General features: G+C 52.0%; 1 protein-coding gene across 1 annotated transcript in view; it reads left to right on the forward strand.

The window, feature by feature from the left end:
• The first annotated feature begins 4,175 nt into the window (after window positions 1-4,175).
• The window catches only part of SLC41A3 (solute carrier family 41 member 3), a 25,561-nt gene continuing 23,002 nt past the window's right edge, over window positions 4,176-6,734 (forward strand). Inside the window, exon 1 of the mRNA XM_018574052.1 lies at window positions 4,176-4,264. The gene's annotated coding sequence lies outside the window, so the exon portion shown is untranslated. The remainder of the gene's footprint in view (window positions 4,265-6,734) is intronic.

Below are 6,734 nucleotides of genomic sequence, written 5' to 3' on the forward strand. Positions count from 1 at the left end.
ATGTCGGGATCCGCCCAGCTGCGGCGTCTCAGTATACGGCGAGCTACAGCTGGCGGTATACTGAGCTTAGGGTGACGGGAGGACGCTAGTTTGTGTCCTCCCGTTACCCTAAGGAGAACTATGGGGAAAAGCCTTAACCCCAGAGTTCTCCTTTAATATCCCGATATTCGTAGACTGACGCGGACGGGCGTTCCCCAGATCTGTGCCAGGCCGAGAGTCGTGTGCCAGGAGCGCCATCTGCAGCATTAATGCCGGAAGGGCAGAGGGTCAGGGGACGCACCGCCAGAATGTACAATGAACGAGGTGGAGGAGGCCGAGAGAGAAATCTGCTTTATCACTTCCTTGTTCCCCCTCCGCCAAATCTACTGAATGACTTCACATGAGAACTGTGCGCCGATAGAGGAACTCCGCTCCAAAAACACAGCGGGGGGGGATTGATCCAAACTGGAGCAGACACAATCTGGAGCAGTTGCCCATAGCAACCAATCAGCCTCTCTCTTCAGTTTGTTCAGGTATAAAGTGAAAATGAAAGAGAGGCGCTGATTGGTCGCCGTGCAAATCTGCTCCAGATTCTGTCTGCTCCAGTTTTGATGAATTCCCCCCATTATATATAATATGTACATATAAAGACGAAGTTTAATCTGCTTATAGTTTGCCTTCCCTGGTGTGTGTCCCCCCAACATGCTAATTACATTTTTAAACAAAAAAATGTCTGTTTTTATTACAAACGTTATTTCAGACCCAGTGATGTCATCACCGTGTCTCTGTGCTTCTCTGTACAATGCAGACAGATCGTGGCTGGTGGGAGGAGCCAGCAAGGTGCCGTACATAGCTTCCTGAAAACATCACAGCACCCTGCCTCAGTACTCCCCTCAGCTCTGATGCAAGCAGTGGGAGGAGTTATGTAAATATCAAAATGCCGTAATGGTTTGAGATACATTGTATCTAACGGTGGATTGTGGGGTACATGCGTTGCCGTGCTTTGTGGGGGTCACATTGTATCTCACAGTGGATTGTGGGGTACATGCGTTGCCGTGCTTTGTGGGGGTCACATTGTATCTCACGGCAGATTGCGGGGTACATGCGTTGCCGTGCATTGTGGGGTCACATTGTATCTCACGGTGGATTTTGGGGCACATTCGTTGCCGTGCTTTGTGGGGTCACATTGTATCTCATGGTGGATTGTGGGGCACATGCGTTGCCGTGCATTGTGGGGGTCACATTGTATCTCTCGGTGGATCGTGGGGCACATGCGTTGTCATGCATCGTGGGGTCACATTGTATCTCACGGTGGATCGCGGGGTACATGCGTTGCCGTGCATTGTGGGGGTCACATTGTATATCACGGTGGATCGTGGGGCACATGCGTTGCCGTGCATTGTGGGGGTCACATTGTATCTCTCGGTGGATCGTGGGGTACATGCGTTGCCGTGCATTGTGGGGTCACATTGTATCTCATGGTGGATCGTGGGGTACATGCGTTGACCTGCATTGTGGGGTCACATTGTATCTCACGGTGGATCGCGGGGTACATGCGTTGCCGTGCATTGTGGGGGTCACATTGTATCTCACGGCGGATCGCGGGGTATATGCATTGGCATGCGTTGTGGGGGTCACATTGTATCAGTGCCACTTATAAATGAATGGTAAGGTGATGCGTCGCGGTTGCGTGCGTTGTCGTATTTTGAACCGTTTCCTCCATAGAGAACACGAGGACAATGTTTAATATCTCTGGCACAGTTCAGCTCCAGCAATGATGTCAGCGCGCTGCCCCCCGGGACCGGAGTTGGTGCCTCCTAGAGGCAGATGCATGATGGGATTTGTAGTTTCACCACAGCTGGAGGGCCCGAGTTTGCCCCCCTCCCCCCCTCTGGTATATAGGATCGGATTATACATATCATTGCACAGCAGAATCACCAACTCATCCTTAAAGTGTTCTAGACTCCGCCCCCCTCCTGTAGTGGGTGGGGCCCGCTGGGTCCCTCCCACAACCCTGTTTCCTGCACAGGCCATGTACAGCACAGTGATGATGTCACTGATACTTTTACAAGGTAATATCCGACCCCCCCCTGAGCCCACCCCGGGGACTCATTACACCAATTATCCGGACTGCATGAAGCTCCTACCACCATCAATACTTCCAGGTAACGTCTACCAGTCACCCTTTACGGGGCGTTGTTGGATAAACGCATTCCTACGTCGTCCCGTCCTAACACCTGCTTGCTTGCCACATGTTGTTACTGCCGCGCTGGATCTTTTTTGGGAGGTGGATAGGACTACAACCCCCAGCAAGTGTTTTATGGGTGAGCTCAGCGCTGATGATAGGGAGCGCACTTGTTTGTAGGAAGAGTGCTCGCTTCTGTGGGCACGCGCTCCACGTATGGTGCGTCCTGGCGTCTAGGGTTGCCACCTGTCCAGGATTCACCCGGACAGTCCGGGTTTTGAATGCGGCGTCCGGGTTTCATGGCAGCTGATGTCAGGCAGACAGGGGCAACCAAAATTAAGATAGTGGCTACCGGCCCCCCCACTGAAAACAGTCTCGACTGTGATATTTACATATGAATGGGCGGCGCTATTTACATATGAATAAGCCGCGGCTCATTCTCCCCCCAAAAAATGTCCGTGCGTCGCTAGAGAGTGTTCGGGTTTCGCTGGAAGAAAATGTGGCAACCCTAGGCTGGACAGGGAAAGCAGGGGGGAACGACACACTAAAAGGGGCTGTGGAGGGGATGCATGCCGCCTGTAGGTTGGGAATTATAACTCAGCAAAGGTTTTAGAAGCGGCACGCTGTTCTTTTTACCTTTAAACCCCCCAAAACAAACCCGAAGCCAGTGTTGCATCTCGGACACGTGTTAGTAAATCTGTACAAATCTCTGCAACTTCACAAACTTCCGTCCAGCGTGTAGCGAAGTGAATGCCGTTCATACATCACTTCCACCACTAGATGGCGCTGGGGAACGCAGGAATTTCCTATGCTCACCGGCTCCATCTAGCGGCGGGATTGGTAATGACATTCGCATAGCTATAGGCTGGGCAGACGATTTATAGATCAGTCCCATATTGATCAGTGGTGAGTAGGGATCAGTGGCGCTGCCTATGGCAATAGAGCAGTACTACAGTGGACTGACATAAAGTACACAGAGAGAAGCAGGCAGGGGTGAGTAGGGATCAGTGGCGCTGCCTATAGCAGTAGAGCAGTACTATAGCACAGTAACATGAAGTACACATGGAGGAGCAGGCAGGGGTGAGTAGGGATCAGTGGCGCTGCCTATAGCAGTACTATAGCACACAGTAACATAAAGTATACAGAGAGAAGCAGGCAGTGGCGAGTAGGGATCAGTGGTGCTGCCTATAGCACAGTAACAAAGTATACAGAGAGGAGCAGGCAGTGGTTAGTAGGGATCAGTGGTGCTGCCTATAGCAGTAGTGCAGTACTATAGCACAGTAATATAAAGTATACAGAGAGTAGCAGGCAGGGGTGAGTAGGGATCAGTGGCGCTGCCTATAGCAGTAGAGCAGTACTATAGCACAGTAACATGAAGTACACATGGAGGAGCAGGCAGGGGTGAGTAGGGATCAGTGGCGCTGCCTATAGCAGTACTATAGCACACAGTAACATAAAGTATACAGAGAGAAGCAGGCAGTGGCGAGTAGGGATCAGTGGTGCTGCCTATAGCACAGTAACAAAGTATACAGAGAGGAGCAGGCAGTGGTTAGTAGGGATCAGTGGTGCTGCCTATAGCAGTAGTGCAGTACTATAGCACAGTAATATAAAGTATACAGAGAGTAGCAGGCAGGGGTGAGTAGGGATCAGTGGCGCTGCCTATAGCAGTAGTGCAGTACTAGAGCGGAGTAACTATAGAAAAGAGAAGAGCAAGCAGTGGTGAATAGAGAGGAGCCAGGCATGCAGCAATGAATAGGGATCAGTGGCGCTGCCTATAGCAGTAGAGCAGTACTATAGCGAAGTAACATATAGAATAGAGAAGAGCAGGCAGCAATGAATAGGGATCAGTGGCGCTGCCAATGGCAGTAGAGCAGTACTACAGCGGACTGACCCATAGTATGCAGGGAGGAGCAGGCAGCGGTGATGTAGCGATGGCGCTGCCCATAGCAGTCGTGCAGTGACATGGATACATTGTTCCCGGGAAAGATCCAGGCGGGCTCCGGCTCTCCTCCCCCCGGATCCTCCCATGCATGGTGGGGGCTCACACAGGACCTCGGGAAGGGCCCCACGTCGGCCCCGGGACACATACGCAGGCCATGGGTATGTATGGAGGGATCGTCGATGGCACCCAGAGGGGCCCCCGGTGCATTCTGCTACGTGTCCTCATCATAGCGCTCCCAGCCAGGGGCCCCTACAGCACACGCCCTGGGGTGCATCACAGCGCTCCCACCGCTAGATGGCGCCCACCACTGACATGAGCGCAGCCATCTTACTCCCGGGGGGCGGGGGTGCTGAGGACATTTCTAGGCCCATCGTGCCTCATCCTCACTGATATGTGTCATCTTTATCCTCCTGTTTGATAAATAACCTTAAAGGCCGCAAAAAATATTATTGGAGGATAAGAATCCTCCCAAAATGTGATTTATGTTATAATTGTCCTCTACAGCGTGTCATGTGACTTCCTAAACGTGTTAACTATGTCAGAACATTGCCTCGCAGTCGCTAACGCTACGGGCTCATTCATACGGGCGTATAAAACCCTAAAATGTATGCAGCGTATCGCTGACGGAAAGAAAATGCTCCGCGTTGGAAACGTTACTAAACCGCATAGACGCGTACGGTGACCTAGTGTCCTGCCGCAGCTTAGCGAATCATTCACCGCCCTTCCCCTGAATGGGTGAGCCACTGGGCAATGGCTACAGGGCAGGTGTTGCCTAGCAACACTTTGTTTACATTGACATCTTCCCCGGCCCTCTATAGTGATTCATTGGGCGGTGGCGACCCCGGCCTTCGGTTCTCCATAAGGACTACAGGCCGGGGACAATGACGGGGAGTTTATCAAAACCGGAGGAGTTGCCCATAGTAACCAATCAGGTTCTACTTTCAGTTTGTTCAGTTAAGCTTTGAAATTGAAAGACAGAAGCTGATTGGCTGCCCTGGGCAACTGCTCCGATTTCCCTGTCTACAGGTTTGGATGAAATCCCCTCATCAACGTCGGTTTTCAGTCATTATGGAGGACAGAAGGCCGAGGTCATTCTACGCCACCGTCGCCATCTAAAGAATTACTCACACAGGGCCAGGGGGAGATGTCAATGTAAACAAAGCGTTGCTAAGCAACACAAGGCAGCGGCTATCGGTGAGCAGGGAAATGGCTATTTCTGCATTTGCACAAATGTTTACTTATTATTATTTCATTTTTCACTCAGGAAATATTAGTTATTATCCGTGGAATTGCTGAGCAGCTAATTTTGCAGCGATTTGTAACCCAGCGATGGATTCTGAGCATTGTTTCATGTCAGCATCAAGCTTGCCAGCAACAATCGCCCTTCCTACAAAATAATCCCCGGTGATCCTGCCTTGATTATCCGTGTTCAGGCGCATCCTGTTATACGGTGCCCGTTGTCACCCTGTCACATGACCGATGGAAACTAACGGCTCATTCACACTAGAATCGGGCCGCACGTACAGCTCCGTGCTGCATGCACGGCCGTATCGGGCAGCTCCCGGGAAGGACAGGTGCTGCGTGTGATTAGTACGCAGCCCCTGTCCGTCTCTATGGGACTACGCGGCCGTACGTTCACCCGCCCTGCACGTCCGTGCGGGTGAGCGTACTCGTACGCTGAAAGGATGGATCCTGTCTGCGTCCGAGCCAGGAAACACGCACCCCTACGGACCTGCACTTGAGGTGAGCGTGGGGGGGGGGCGTACGGCCTCGTAGTCCCATAGAGAAGGACATGGGCTGCGCCTGTCCTTCCGAGGAGCTGCCCGATACGGCCGTGCACGGAGCTGTACTTGCTGGCCGATTCCATTCGTGTGAATGAGGCCTAAGGGCTGGCGCTGACTTGGGCGATCCCGGGACCGCGCGTTCGTGTGCGCTTGCACACGACGGATTTCAATGGGTTACATCCGTGTGGCAATCGCTGAAAAAAGGTACATGTACCGATCAGCGGTGGTGATGCGACTCCGTGACCGCGCAGGCAGTCACGCATCGCCCAGGTGTGAACCTGGCCTACAAGTGGCCATTTTAATGCACATTACACAGGAATGGTCTACTGTTGTCACCATCAGTAAACACGTCCTGAGAAATGCCGTGCGGCCATCGTTGGAGTAGACAGGAAGTGGTTGCAAAGAGGCTGCAGCGGTTAAACGGCGCAGGGCCCTTATTCACACTTGAGTATGAGTGTTTTTGGCCCATTTTTATGCTTTTTTTTCCAGCTGTTTTTAGACTTGAGCTGTTTTTTGTTTTAGTTAAAGGAGAACTATGAGGTGGGTGCTTTTCACTCACCTCATAGTTCTAGCCGACCTGTGACAATGAGACTGTCACAGGTCGGCTCAACGCAAAGCTAGTCACTAGGATGAGGAGATGGTTGTAAGACGCTAAGTCACTCAAAAAACACGCGTTAGGCGGGGTTTTTTTGGATGCTCTCATTGAAGTCTGTGGGGGCCAAAGGTGTCCCTGAAAAAAAAGCTCATGTACTTTTTGACACCAGCACAATTCTCCATGGCGAGCGTTGTCGCGCTTTGGAAAACCTGCGACAGAACTCTGCGGAGTGCGCGGGGGCGGAGATTC

The sequence above is a fragment of the Nanorana parkeri genome, unplaced genomic scaffold (genome assembly GCF_000935625.1).
Source record: "Nanorana parkeri isolate BGI_ZX_2015 unplaced genomic scaffold, ASM93562v1 scaffold2701, whole genome shotgun sequence".
Taxonomy (NCBI): Eukaryota; Metazoa; Chordata; class Amphibia; order Anura; family Dicroglossidae; genus Nanorana; species Nanorana parkeri.